Source organism: Delphinapterus leucas, chromosome 5 (assembly GCF_059928025.1).
Source record: "Delphinapterus leucas isolate spDelLeu-1000000601 "Yukka" chromosome 5, BTC_Dleu_Yukka2, whole genome shotgun sequence".
Taxonomy (NCBI): Eukaryota; Metazoa; Chordata; class Mammalia; order Artiodactyla; family Monodontidae; genus Delphinapterus; species Delphinapterus leucas.
The window spans coordinates 87,336,194-87,351,039 of NC_143133.1; the positions used below are offsets into that span (position 1 = coordinate 87,336,194).

General features: G+C 38.2%; 1 long non-coding RNA gene across 1 annotated transcript in view; it reads right to left on the reverse strand.

Moving 5' to 3' along the window:
* Positions 1 to 10,885: 10,885 nt before the first annotated feature.
* Positions 10,886 to 14,846, reverse strand: part of LOC149749171 (uncharacterized) — a 160,484-nt gene continuing 156,523 nt past the window's right edge. The window contains exon 4 of the long non-coding RNA XR_016393322.1: positions 10,886 to 14,840. This is a non-coding gene — a long non-coding RNA (uncharacterized LOC149749171). The remainder of the gene's footprint in view (positions 14,841 to 14,846) is intronic.

Sequence of the window (14,846 nt, forward strand, 5' to 3'; positions counted from 1 at the left end):
TCTATATTATTTCAATTTCTGATTCTTCCAATTATAGTGTACAGACAAAAATTATTGCAGATAATTGCCATCAAGTCATAATCAATGTTAGCACACAGTGGCAAGACAATCTCTGATTTGATTTGATTTAATCAACAACAAAATTACCGGAGATGATCTGATCCTAGAAGCTTTGGTGCAGTGATATAAAGTAAAATCAATTTAATTTCCAGAAACTAGGTCAAGAAGAAGAAAAAAACATTTCTAGTGAGGAAATGCAATAAAAGAGATAATAATAATGGCTTTATGATCAAAATGGGTAACATAGCCTTTCTTCAGATATTCTAAATCACTTTTTTTTCAAGTTTTTACCAGCTTTATTGAGATATAATTGACTTTTAACATTGTGTAAGTTTAAGGTATACAATGTTATGATTTTTTTAAACATTTTTATTGGAGTATAATTGTTTTACAATGGTGTATTAGTTTCTGCTGTATAACAAAGTGAATCAGCTATACGTATACATATATCTCCATATCCCATCCCTCTTCCGTGTACCACCCACCCTCCCTATCCCACTGCTCTAGGTGGACACAAAGCACCGAGCTGATCGCCCTGAGCTGTGCGGCTGCTTTCCACTAGCTATTTTACATTTGGTAGTGTATGTATGTCTGTGCCACTCTCTCACTTCGTCCCAGCTTACCCTTCCCCCCTCCCCATGTCCTCAAGTCCGTTCTCTACATCTGTGTCTTTATATCTGTCCTGCTCCTATGTTCTTCAGAACCTTTTTTTTTTTTTTTTAGATTCCATATATATGTGTTAGCATGCAGTATTTGTTATTCTCTTTCTGACTTACTTCACTCTGTATGACAGTTTCTAGGTCCATCCACCTCACTACAAATAACTCAATTTCGTTTCTGTTTATGGCTGAGTAATATTCCATTGTATATATGTGCCACATCTTCTTTATCCATCATCTGTCGATGGACACTTAGGTTGCTTCCATGTCCTGGCTGTTGTAAACAGAGCTGCAGTGAATATTGTGGTACATGATTCTTTTTGAATTATGGTTTTCTCAGGGTATATGCCCAGTAGTGGGATTGCTGGGTCGTATGGTAGTTTTATTTTTAGTGTTTTAAGGAACCTCCATACTGTTCTCCATAGTGGCTGTATCAATTTACATTCCCACCAACAGTGCAAGAGGGTTCCCTTTTCTCCCCACCCTCTCCAGCCTTTATTGTTTGTCGATTTTTTGATGATGGCCACTCTGACTGGTGTGAGGTGATATCTCATTGCAGTTTTGATTTGCGTTTCTCTAATGATTAGTGATGTTGAGCATCTTTTCATGTGTTTGTTGGTAATCTGTATATCTTCTTTGGAGAAATGTCTATTTAGGTCTTCTGCCCATTTTTGGATTGGGTTTTTTTGTTTTTGTGATACTGAGCTGCATGAGCTGCTTGTAAATTTTGGAGATTAATCCTTTGTCAGTTGCTTCATTTGCAAATATTTTCTCCCATTCTGGGGGTTGACTTTTTGTCTTGCTTGTAGTTTCCTTTAGTTTCACTAGGTCCCATACGTTTATTTTTCTTTTTCTTTCCATTTCTCTAGGAGGTGGCTCAAAAAGGATCTTGCTGTGATTTATGTCAAAGAGTGTTCTGCCTATGTTTTCCTCTAAGAGTTTAAAGTGTCTGGCCTTACATTTTGGTCTTTAATCCATTTTGAGTTTATTTTTGTATATGGTGTTAGGGACTGTTCTAATTTCATTCTTTTAAATGTAACTGTGCAGTTTTGCCAGCACCACTTATTGAAGAGGCTATCTTTTCTCAATTGTATATTCTTGCCTCCTTTGTCAAAGATAAGGTGACCATATGTGTGTGGGTTTATCTCTGGGCTTTCTATCCTGTTCCACTGATCTATATTTCTGTTTTTGTGCCAGTACCATACTGTCTTGATTATTGTAGCTTTGTAGTATAGTCTGAAGTCAGGGAGCCTGATTCCTCCAGCTCCGTTTTTCTTTCTCAAGATTGCTTTTGCTATTTGGGGTCTTTTGTGTTTCCATACAAATTGTGAAATTTTTTGTTCTAGTTCTGTGAAAAATGCCATTGGTAGTTTGATAGGGATTGCACTGAATGTGTAGATTGCTTTGGGTAGTATAGTCATTTGCACAATGTTGATTCTTCTATTCTAAGAATATGGTATATACCTCCATCTATTTGTATCATCTTTAATTTCTTTCATCAGTGTCTTATAGTTTTCTGCATACAGGTCTTTAGTCTTCTTAGGTAGGTTTATTCCCAGGTAATTTATTCTTTTTGTTGCAATGGTAAATGGGAGTGTTTCCTTAATTTCCCTTTCAGATTTTTCATCATTAGTGTATAGGAATACAAGAGATTTCTGTGTATTAATTTTGTATCCTGCAACTTTACCAAATTCATTGTTTAGTTCTAGTAGTTTTCTAGTAGCATCTTTAGGATTCTCTATGTATATTATCATGTCATCTGCAAACAGTGACAGTTTTACTTCTTTTTTCCAATTTGTATTCCTTTTATTTCTTCTTCTTCTCTGATTGCTGTGGCTAAAACTTCCAAAACTGTGTTGAATAATAGAGATGAGAGTAGGCAACCTTGTCTTGTTCCTGATCTTGGGGAAACGGTTTCAGTTTTTCACCATTGAGAATGATGTTGGCTCTGGGTTTGTCATATATGGCCTTTATTATGTGGAGGTAGGTTCCCTCTATGCCTAGCTTCTGGAGGGCTTTTTAATCATAAATGGGTGTTGAATTTTGTCAAAAGCTTTTTCTGCATCGACTGAGATGATCATATGGTTTTTCTCCTTCAGTGTTTTAATATGGTGTATCACATTGATTGATTTGCATATATTGAAGAATCCTTGCATTCCTGGGATATACCCCACTTGATCATAGTGTATGATCCTTTTAATTTGCTGCTGGATTCTGTTTGCTAATATTTCGTTGAGGACTTTTGCATCTGTGTTCATCAGTGATATTGGCCTGTAGTTTTTGTTTGTTTGTTTTTTTGTAGTTTTCTTTTTTTGTGACATCTTTTTCTGGTTTGGGTATCAGGGTGACGGTAGCCTCACAGAATGCATTTGGGAGTGTTACTCTCTCTGCTATATTTTGGAAGAGTTTGGGAAGCATAGTTGTTATCTCTTCTCTAAATGTTTGATAGAATTTGCTTGTGAAGCCATCTGGTTCTGGGCTTTTGTTTGTTGGAAGATTTTAAATTAGAGTTTCAATTTCAGTGCTTGTGATTGGTCTGTTTATATTTTCTATTTCTTCCTTGTTCAGTCTGGGAAGGTCGTGCTTATGTAAGAATTTGTCCATTTCTTCCAGGTTGTCCATTTTATTGGCATATAGCTGCTTGTAGCAATCTCTCATCATCCTTTGTATTTCTGCAATGTCAGTTGTTACATCTCCTTTTTCATTTCTAATTCTGTTGATTTGAGTCTTCTCCCTTCTTTTTCTTGATGAGTCTGGCTACTGGTGTATCAATGCTGTTTATCTTCCCAAAAAACCAGCATTTAGTTTTATTGATCTTCGCTATCATTTCCTTCATTTCTTTTTCATTTATTTCTGATCTAATATTTATGTTTTCTTTCCTTCTGGTAACTTTGGGTTTTTTTATGTTCTAATTGCTTTAGGTGTGAGGTTAGGTTGTTTATTTGAGATGTTTCTTGTCCCTTGAGGTAGAATTGTATTGCTATAAACTTTGCTCTTAGAACTGCTTTTCCTGCATCCCATAGGTTTTGGGTTGTCATGCTTTCATTTTCGTTCGTTTCTAAGTATTTTTTGGTTTCCTCTTTGATTTCTTCAGTGATCTCTTGGTTATTTAGTAGCAAATTGTTTAGCCTCCATGTGTTTGTATTTTTTACAGTTTTTTTCCTGTTACTGATATCTAGTCTCATAGCATTGCGGTCAGGAAAGATATTTGATAGGATTTCAGTTTTCTTAAATTTACCAAGGCTTGATTTGTGACCCAGTATATGATCTATCCTGAACAATGTTCCATGAGCACTTGAGAATAAAGTGTATTCTGTTGTTTTTGGATGGAATGTCCTATAAATATCAATTAAGTCCATGTTATTTAATGTATCATTTAAAGCTTGTGTTTATTTGTTTTCATTTTGGATGATCTGTCTATTGGTAAAAGTGAGGTGTTAAAGTGCCCTACTATGATTGTGTTACTCTCGATTTCCCCTTTTATGGCTGTTAGTATTTGCCTTATGTATTGAGATGCTCCCATGTTGGGTGCATAAATATTTACAATTGTTATATCTTCTTGGATTGATCCCTTGATCATTGTGTAGTGTCCTTCTTTGTCTCTTGTAGTAGTCTTTATTTTAATGTCTGTTTCGTCTGATATGAGAATTGTCACTTCAGCTTTCTTTTGATTTCCATTTGCCTGGAATATCTTTTTCCATCCCCTCACTTTCAATGTGTATGTGTCCCTAGGTGTGAAGTGAGTATCTTGTAGTCAGCATATATATGGGTGTTGTTTTTGTATCCATTCAGCCAGTCTATGCCTTTTGGTTGGAGCATTTAATCCATTTACATTTAAGGTAATTATCAATATGTATATTCCTATTACCATTTTCTTAATTGTTGGGGTTTGTTATTGTAGGTCTTTTTCTTCTCTTGTGTTTTCTGCCTAGAGAAGTTTCTTAAGCATTTGTTGTAAAGCTGTTTGGTGGTGCTGTATTCTCTTAGCTTTTGCTTTTCTGTAAAGGTTTTAATTTCTCTGTCAAATCTGAATGAGATCCTTGCTGAGTAGAGTAACCTTCGTTGTAGGTTTTTCCCTTTCATCACTTTAAATATGTCCTGCCTACCCTTTTGGCTTGCAGATTTTCTGCTGAGAGATCAGCTGTCAACCTTATGGGGATTCCCTTGTATGTTATTTGTTGCTTTTCCCTTGCTGCTTTTAATATTTTTTCTTTGTATTTAATTTTTGATAGTTTGATTAATATGAATGTTGCTGCATTTCATATTGTCCCAGAAGTCTCTGAGAGTGTCCTCAATTCTTTTTAGTCTTTTTTCTTTAAATTGCTCTGTGGTAGTTATTTCCACTATTTTATCTTCCAGGTCACTTATCCGTTCTTCTGCCTCAGTTATTCTGCTATTCATTCCTTGTCCAGTTTTTAAATTTCATTTATTGTGTTGTTCATCATTGTTTGTTTGGTCTTTTGTTCTTCTAGGTCCTTGTTCAACGTTTTTTTGTATTTTTTCCAGTATATTTCCAAGATTTTTGATCATCTTTACTATCATTTCTCTGAGTTCTTTTTCAGGTAGACTGCCTGTTTCCTCTTTGTTTGGTCTGGTGTTTTTTTACCTTGCTCCTTCATCTGCTGCGTATTTCTCTGTCTTCTCATTTTGCTTAAGTTACTGTGTTTGGGGTCTCCTTTTCACAGGCTGCAGGTTTGTAGTTTCCTGTTTTTGGTGTCTGCCCCCAGTGGGTAAATTTGGTTCAGTGGGTTGTGTAGGCTTGCTGGTGGAGGGGACTGGTGCCTGTGTTCTGGTGGATGGCGCTGGATCTTGTCTTTCTGGTGGGCAGGACCACATCTGGTCGTGTGTTTTGGTGTGTCTGTGGCCTTATTATGATTTTAGGCAGCCTCTCTGCTAATGGGTGGGGTTGTGTTCCTGTCCTGCTAGTTATTTGGCATGGGGTGTCCAGCACTGTAGCTTGCTGGTCGTTGAGTGGAGCTGGGTCTTAGTGTTGATTTGGAGATTTCCTGGAGAGCTTTCGCTGCTTGATATTACTTGGGGCTGGGAGGTCTCTGGTGGACCAATGTCCTGAACTTGGATCTCCCACCTCAGAAGCTCAGGCCTGACACCTGGTCAAAGCACCAAGACCCTGTCCCCCACACAGCTCAGAAGAAAAGGGAGGAAAAAAAACGAAAGAAAAAAAATTAAAGTTATTAAAATAAAAAAATTGTTAAAAATAAAAAAGAAGAGAGCATCCAAACCAATAAACAAATCCACCAATGATAACAAGCACTAAAAACTATACTAAAAAACAACAACAACAAAACGGACAGACAGAACCCTAGGATAAATGGTGAAAGCAAAGCTATACAGACAAATTCACACAAAGAAGCATACACATACAGACTCACAAAAAGAGAAAGCAAAATAATATATATGTATGTATATATAAAAATAGAAAATAAAGGAAGCAAGCAACCAAACAATAAATCTACCAATGATAATAAGCTAAACATAAAACCAGAAACAAGTTAGATGCAGAAAGCAAAACCCAAGTCTACAGTTGCTCCCAAAGTCCACCGCCTCAATTTTGGGATGATTCGTTGTCTATTCAGGTATTCCACAAATGCAGGGTACATCAAATTGATTGTGGAGATTTAATCTGCTGCTCCTGAGGCTGCTGGGAGAAATTTCCCTTTCTCTTTTTTGTTTGCACAGCTCCTGGTGTTCAGCTTTCGATTTGGCCCTGCCTCTGCATGTAGGTCGCCAGAGGGCATCTGTTCCCCACCCAGACAGAATTGGGTTAAAGTAGCAGGTGACTGGGGGCTCTGGCTCACTCAGGCCAGGGGGAGGGAAGAGTACGGAATGCGGGAAGAACCTGTAGCCGCAAAGGCCAGCTTGACGTTGCAACAGCCTGAGGCACGCCATGTCTTCTCCTGGGAAAGTCCCTGGATCACGGGACCCTGGCAGTGGCGGGTTGCACAGGGTCCCGGGAGGAGAGGTGTGGATAGTGACCTGTGCTTGCACACAGGCTTCTTGGTGGCTGCAGGAGCAACCTTAGTGTTTCATGCCAGTCTCTGGTGTCTGCGCTGATAGCTGTGGCTTGCGCCTGTCTCTGGAGCTCGTGTAGGTGGTGCTCTGAATCCCCTCTCCTTGCGCACCCGAAACAATGTTCTCTCGCCTCTTAGGAAGTTCCAGACCTTTTCCTGGGCTCGCTCCTGGCTAGCTGTGGTGCACTAACCCCCTTCAGGCTGTCTTCACACGGCCAACCCCTGTCTTCTCCCTGGGATCTGATCTCCAAAGCTGGAGCCCCAGCTCCCAGCTCCTACCTGCCCCAGCGGGTGAGCAGACAAGCCTCTCAGGCTGGTGGGTAGACAAGCCTCTCAGGCTGGTGGGTGCTGCTTAGCACTGATCCTCTGTGCAGGAATCTCTTTGCTTTGCCCTCTGCACCCCTGTTGCTGTGCTGTCCTCCATGGCTCTGAAGCTTTGCCCCTGCCCACCCCCCTCTCCGCCAGTGAAGGTTCTTCCTAGTGTGTGGAAACTTTTCTTCCTTCACAGCTCCCTCCCAGAGGTGCAGGTCGTGTCCCTATTCTTTTGTGTCTTTTTCTTTTGCGCTACCCAGGTACGTGGGGAGTTTCTTGCCTTTTGGGAAGTCTGAAGTCTTCTGCCAGTGTTCAGTAGGTGTTCTGTAGGAGTTGTTAAACATGTAGATGTATTTTTCATGTATTTGTGGGGAGGAAGGTGATCTCAATGTCTTACTCCTCCAACATCTTGAAGGTCCTCCCCTAAATCAGTTTTGAACATTCTATTTCAGGACAAGTTTTCCCTGGTCAGTAATGGATTTTTTTAGTCTCTTTCCACATGCAACCAAAGTAGCAGCTGTAGTCATAAATTTTCTTGACTGTGTCTTAAAAATGTCTTTATAAGCCATTTGTGCAGTCACTTAATAAATATGGTTTAAAATAGGGAAATATTGTAGACATCCTGATTCACCAGAGGTAGAGTGGAAAAAGCCAATTAAAACTTAGTTTTATTACCTACCAAAAAAGAAAAGAAAAGAAAAAAACTAATGCCATGTATTGGAAATCATTTTCTCTGAAAAAGAAACTTGAGACTTCTAAGTATTATTCTTTAATCAAGGTAAATATTAATGGACTGAAAAAAATTCATATTTTCTTTGCTTCAGTAGAAGCCACTAAGAACATTTTTCAGCCTATTAATAAAAAATTATTTTTATTGGTAATATATAGATAAAATTTATGGTGAACTTAGTCTGTTTTAGGTACCACGATAGCTATGTTATATATTTTATGTTGATATTTTCAAATCAGTGAAACAGATTAGGTATCTTTTCCCTTATAGGACTTTAAGAAGTTAAGTAACTTTTTCTAGGTTGTAAGATACTGAGCCAGAGGACCTGAATCCAAATCTGTTTGATATAGTCATAGAGACTACAGGTAGGAAAGTCCATGAACTTCCAAACAGTAATAAACATTCCAGTCTCATAAGTAAACTCAAATTCTCTCTAATTTCACACATATACATACATACATACACACACAACACAAAATAATAATTAAAGGAAATGAAGAGGCTAAAACTTATCTTACTGATTTAACTGGCTTTAGCTCCAGCTTGTTTTGCCAAAAGGTTAGATGAAAAAAACTTAATCAATAGTCAACCTGAGAAAGAAATGGAATATTTTATATGAGCCAAACTGAGGACTGTAACCTGGGAGACAGTCTCTCAGAGAGCTCTGAGAACTGCTATGAAGAGGGAGGGGGGGAGGCCAGTATCTATGTGATCTTAGTAAAGGGGGTACGTGCAGTCAAGCACATACCTTGGTTGAAAGTTGCTTCTAGTCATGAGGAACAGAAATCTTAGTTAATGGCTGTAGTGCTTTCCTAAGAATGGGAAAGTGCAAGAATACAGGTTCACAAAAAATTTCTTCTGAAAATGTCTGTCTATCTGAAGGTCTGTTCTGCCAGTTTCTTCAAGAGCACAGAGTGCTTCATCCTGACCTTCACCTGAATACCTTTCAGGGTGTACTGTAGGTCAGTGACTAGTGATCTGATTCTTGTAGAACTGGGTAGTGGACATTATTCTTTATCTAATAATTCTTTACATTTTGGTCTTAATTTTGACCAAGGTTTGGGAGCATTTCATGACCATTCTTGTCCCATGGTGCTCATTCCCAGATCAGGTGAAGGTTTAATTGACAGGACACTCAATGTGTTTTACTGGACTAGGCCCTGTTAACAGTAGCCAAAACCTCTGGACTACCTGTCTTCCTAGTCTGTTATGGTCCAGGAAATGGTTCCCTTTTGTTGCCTCTTCCCATGTGTAGAGTTATACTTTTACAATCAATTATCTTATAGGACTGTATATTTGGTCAATTGTTTAAAGTCAGCTATCATCATTCATTTTATCTGAGGCTCAGTCACACATTTGGTAATGCAAGAAACAGTAATCTTATAAAATAGGCAGAATATGAGAAATATAACTAGTAACATTAATAAGGTCATAAGTAAGTATTAAGCTAAGAACTTCCATTAGGTGTGGCCCAGCATCTCCCCAGGTCATCTGACTAATTTGTTGTGCACCAAATGCTATCTTTAAGGGAAATGATATACTGGTATTTTACATAAAGTTCACCAAAGATGTTTGCATGTAAAAGACCCCTTAGAGGACTGAGAAAGAAATGTTATCTCCTAAGGAGTTACATGGCTGGTGCCAGAAGAAGAAAATCGATCTTTATGGTTGAGCAGGTATTTCTGTCATTGAGGAGGTCTGGTTAATTCATAGTGCAGATGAACAAAGCACACTAGAGGGAAGGGAGGAGGCCAGTGGGCACGGAAAAAGTTTTCTGTTTAAATTTTCCTTGTCTTGCCTTAAAATGTGAATTTTTATTTCATCAGATGGATATTTGGAAATCTCTGTCACGGGTGCAGAATTTAATGTTAAGGTGAAAGTTGAATAAGTGTGGAAGGAACTATTTAATATTTTCCTTAAAAAATTAAAAAGGTACAGTTGGCCTTTGAACAATGTGGGTTTGAACTGCACAGGTCCACTTACATGCAGAATGTTTTCAACAAACCCCTACTACAGTACTACATGATCCAAGGTTTGTTGAATCCGAGGATGTGAAATTGCAGACATGGAGGAGTGGCAGATGGGGAGGGCTGACTGTAAACTTATACTTTGATTTTCAACCATGTGGAGGATGGGCACCCCTAACCCCCACTTTGTTTGAGGGACCAACTGTATATGACTTTCTATGAAATTAGTGCAGTGTGTTTCTATATTTCAGAATAACACTATTTTGAGCAAGCTCATATATTACATTGTCACACAATTTCCAAAGTCATCCCACAGAATGTGCATTAGGGTCAATGAAAATCCCCACTATTTATAATTTAGTCAGCAATTAAAGGACAAATCTGTAAATCCAAATTTTAATATAACAGTGTTAACTACTCAAAAAGCAGCAGTTGATCGATAACAATTTCCATTCAAATGTAGACATGAGCTCAAGTTTTAGTTCTCAATTTTTACTATGGATTATATTCAAAATGCTTGATGTTTCTCCTGAGCTCATATTAATTTAAATTTCAATTACAAATGCCTTCTGTGTGCTTGAAATAGAGCAAAGTATTTTCTTTCAAATATTCTTTGTGTGTAATCATGGATAATATTTAACTGAAAGTGAATTTTTATTATCTTGACCACTGATTGCTTTCGAGTCTATGCCTGAGGGTTTCCTCTACTCCACATTCACCCCAGTGGTTAAAATTTATTAAAGTCAGGATGATGAAAGGAGAAAAATGGAGATATATGCAGAAAAACTTAACACTTGATTTCACTGTCAATTTTATTATTTTAACTTTATCTTAAAAATTAATGTATTTATTATAAAATTTTGGAAAAACACCTAATATGTGTGTGTGCGTATTGTGTGCGTGTGTGTGTGTATATATATAAAATCATTGAGGGCTTCCCTGGTGGCGCAGTGGTTGAGAGTCCGCCTGCCGATGCAGGGGACATGGGTTCGTGCCCCGGTCCGGGAAGATCCCACATGCTGCGGAGCGGCTAGGCCCGTGAGCCATGGCCGCTGAGCCTGCGCGTCCAGAGCCTGTGCTCCACAACGGGAGAGGCCAAAACAGTGAGAGGCCCGCGTACTGCAAAAAAAAAAAAAAAAAAAAAAAAAATCATTGATATCTTTGACAGAAATAGTTATTAATAATGCAATGGTTGCTAACTTCCATTTTTCTCTTAATCACATATACAGATCATTTTTACAAAAATATATAGGTCACAGTTATTAATTGGTGAGAACTTTATTTTTTCTTATCTCCTCCACATCTTTTCTGGTTGGAAACAAAAGTGTATCCCTTTGAACCAACAAGTACTGTTTGTCAAATAATTTTGGTTCTCCTCACTTCTGAGCATTTGGGCGTATTTCACTTTCTGTTTATCTTTAGTCAGATGGGATCATATCTGAGAAAGTTCTGAGCAATTAGTTATGATCAGAAATGATGTATGTCATTATAAAACCAGATCATTTATTTGTAAATGAGTGACCCTCCACAGTTATTTTCCCAACCACCACAGCAAACAGCATTTAAATTAATGTTTCACTGATTTGAATCTGTCATCAATTAGATGAACAAAGTCCCCTTCTGACCAGAAAAGGACATATAACATGATCAAAAAATACGCCTGTGTTATTTTAATCCATTAGGATTTTTAGGTTTGTTATCATAGCATAACTTAGCATATAATGACTAATACACATCCCAATTCTCATCTGTTGCCAAATGACTTCAACTTATCTTCATGCAAGGAGAAAATCTAAACCAAAGACTATAGAAAATAACGAGACAATTGGGTCAAAATGTGCAAATTTTGTGAAAATTATTGTTAAGACAATTTTTTCTATAAAAAATATATGCTGTGAGTTAATAACAAATCAAAGTTTCAGTAAGGAGTTTTTCCTGTTTTATCAGGACTGTAAATAGAGTGATAATATCTCCATAGCAATGGAAAGTTGAAGAAACCAAGGGCTGTTCTCGTGAGTATGATGAAATAATAATGTGTTCCTAAATATGTCCCTAAGAGCAGGCAGAGTTGTAGGGATAGAAAAAAAATCTCAAAGCCAGAAGATAAATAATATTAATAAACTATAAACAAGACTGATAAAGAAGAAAGAAGGCACTGATTATAAATGTAAGGAAGAAAAAGGGAGATAACCACAAAATCTTTGGGATTTAAATTAATTTTTAATTTTAACAATTTTCCTTAATAAATTTAAATAGAAAATTCCCCAAATATGTATAAGGACATGCAAGTTATCAAAACTCACATAAGAAAAAATATAAAAACTGAATTCCTTGGTAATTATTAAAAGAAGAAACCAAAATTAAAAGCATTTCCCAAATAAGATTCAAGGATTATGTTGAGAATTATACCAAACTTTTAAGGAAGAAAAAGTAATCATACACAAAGCTTTTTCTCTGTCATAAAGAATGGGACAAGCGGGAAGAAATCAAGATAGTGATGTAAGAGGATGCAGAACTCACCTCCCCCCGAGGACACACCAAAAACACTTCTATCCATATGTGAAAAAAATTCTCACTGAAAACTGAAGACTGACAGAAAGACTCCTGTACAACCAAGGCTGTAAGAAAAATCCACATGGTACCAGGTAGAAAGGGAAGAGAAGAATTGAGGTCAGGACCTGTGCCCTTGGAAGGGGACACAGAAGGGAGGGGAATCCCCTTAGCTGGTTAGGAAACCAGTGGAACTAACAAGAAGGCAGTAGCAAACCTAGACTCCACTTGTGAACAGCATGAACACACATGCTTACTCCAGAAACAAGGCAGAAGAAACAAATTAAGACTGCACAAAACTCTGGCTGGTTTCCCACAACTGCTCCTGTGTGTGCTCCAGCCTGAGCTGAGGGCCAGCTCCACCCCACTAGCTTCATTATACAGCTCCACACTAAGGCAAGGGCTGCTGTGCCCCAGGGGAGTGCTCAGTTGAGAGGGATGGTGCCAGCCCAGACCCAGAATGGAGCCCAGCCTATGAATAGAGCAGGGGCAAGCATTACTGAAGTTTACATAAGCAGCACATCAGAAGTGGTCCTGGATTTCACACTCCACACCCAGACCCATGCTGACTGACAGCTCCAGCCCCTCTTGTTCCAGCACTGCTACTCTCTGGGACAAGTGTTCTGGTGCTGGGAACGGGGAGAGCACATACTTAAAGGGAATGGAGCCAGCATGGACCTGACCCCCCAGGGCTTCTGCTGCAGCAGCTTGTGACCTGATCCCAACTCCGATGGAGTTGGCCACTGATCAGAGAAGCCCCAGCTCACACCTGGCTCTGGCTCTAGCCCCTTCGTCTCTAGCTCCACAACCTCCCAAGGTAATAGTTGCCAGCACACCCTAGAGGAAGATGTGACTCATGCTCACATCAGATCCAGCTCTCCTACCAAAGCCAGCGAGCACATGCAGACTGTATAAGGACACTCACACAAGAACACCCCCTTCAAGACCAAAACTGTAACAGTTTTACCTAATTTCATAGAGACAGGAAGTTGTTGCAATTGAAAGAACGAGAAAAACCCTGAAAAAATAACTAATGAAACAAATAACTTACCAGATAAGAGTTCAAAGCATTAGTAATAAGAATGCTAGCTGAATCAGGGAAAGAATAGATGAACTCAGAAGGAATTTTAACAAGGAACTAGAAAATATAAAAAAGAACCAATCAGATATAAAAATAAAATAACATATGAAAAACACACTAGAAGAAATTAACAGCAGACTAGGTGATACAGAAGAAAGCATAAGTGATCTGGAATATAGAATAATGGAGATCACCCAATCAGAACAGCAAAAAGAAAAGCAAATTATAAAAAAAATGAGAACAGTTTAAGAGACCTCTGCAACAACATTGTGCATACCAACATTCTTATTACAGGGATCCAAGAAAGAGAAGAGAGACAGAAAGAGATAGAAAATATATAAGATGAAATTATGGATGAAAACTTCCTGAACCTGAAAAAGGAAAAAGAGATCCATGTACAGGAAGCACAGAGGGTCTCAAACAAGATGAATGCAAACAGACTCACATCAAGGCATATCATAATTAGAATGGCAAAAGTTAAAATATTTCTAAAGGCAGAAAGAGAAAAAAGAATTATATGAAAGGGAACACCCATAAGGCTATCAGTGATTTTTCTGCAGAAGCTATCAGAAAGAGAAATCAAGAAAACAACCCTTTTAATATAACATCAAAAATAATAAAATACCTAGGAATAAACTTAACTAAGGATGTGAAAGACCTTTACTCTAAAAACTATAAAACCCTGATGAAGAAATTTAAGATGATACACAGAAATGGAAATATATCCATGTTCATGGATTGGAAGAATTAATATTGTTAAAACGTCCATACTGCCCAAAGCAATCTGCAGATTTAATGCAAACTGTATCAAAATATTCATGACACTTTTCACAGAACTAGAAAAAAATTTTAAATTTATATGGAAACACAAAAGACCCTGAGTAGCCATCATGTGCCATGACCTCAAAGGGAACTTGAAGTCAATATTACAAAATGACACTAATCAAAACAGTATGGCACTGGCACAAAACCAAAAATACAGATCAATGAAACGGGATAGAAAGTCCAGAAATAAACCCATGCACCCATGGTCAATTAATTTATGACAAATGAGGCAAGAATATACAATAGAGGAAAGACAGTCTCTTCCATAAGTGGTGCTGGGAACACTAGACAGCTACATTTATTTATTTATTTTTAGTAAATTTATTTTATTTATTTTTGGCTGTGTTGGGTCTTTGCTGCTGCATGTGGGCTTTCTCCAGTTGTGGCGAGTGGGGGCTACTCCTCATTGCAGTGTGTGGGCTTCTCATTGTGGTGGCTTCTCTCATTGCAGAGCACAGGCTCTAGGTGCACAGGCTTCAGCAGTTGTGGCACGCAGGCTTCAGTATGTGGGGCACAGGCTTAGTTGCTCCATGGCATGTGGGATCTTCCTGGATCAGGTCTCAAACCCGAGTCCTCTGCATTGGCAGGCAGATTCTTAACCACTGCACCACCAGGGAAGACCGACAGCTACAT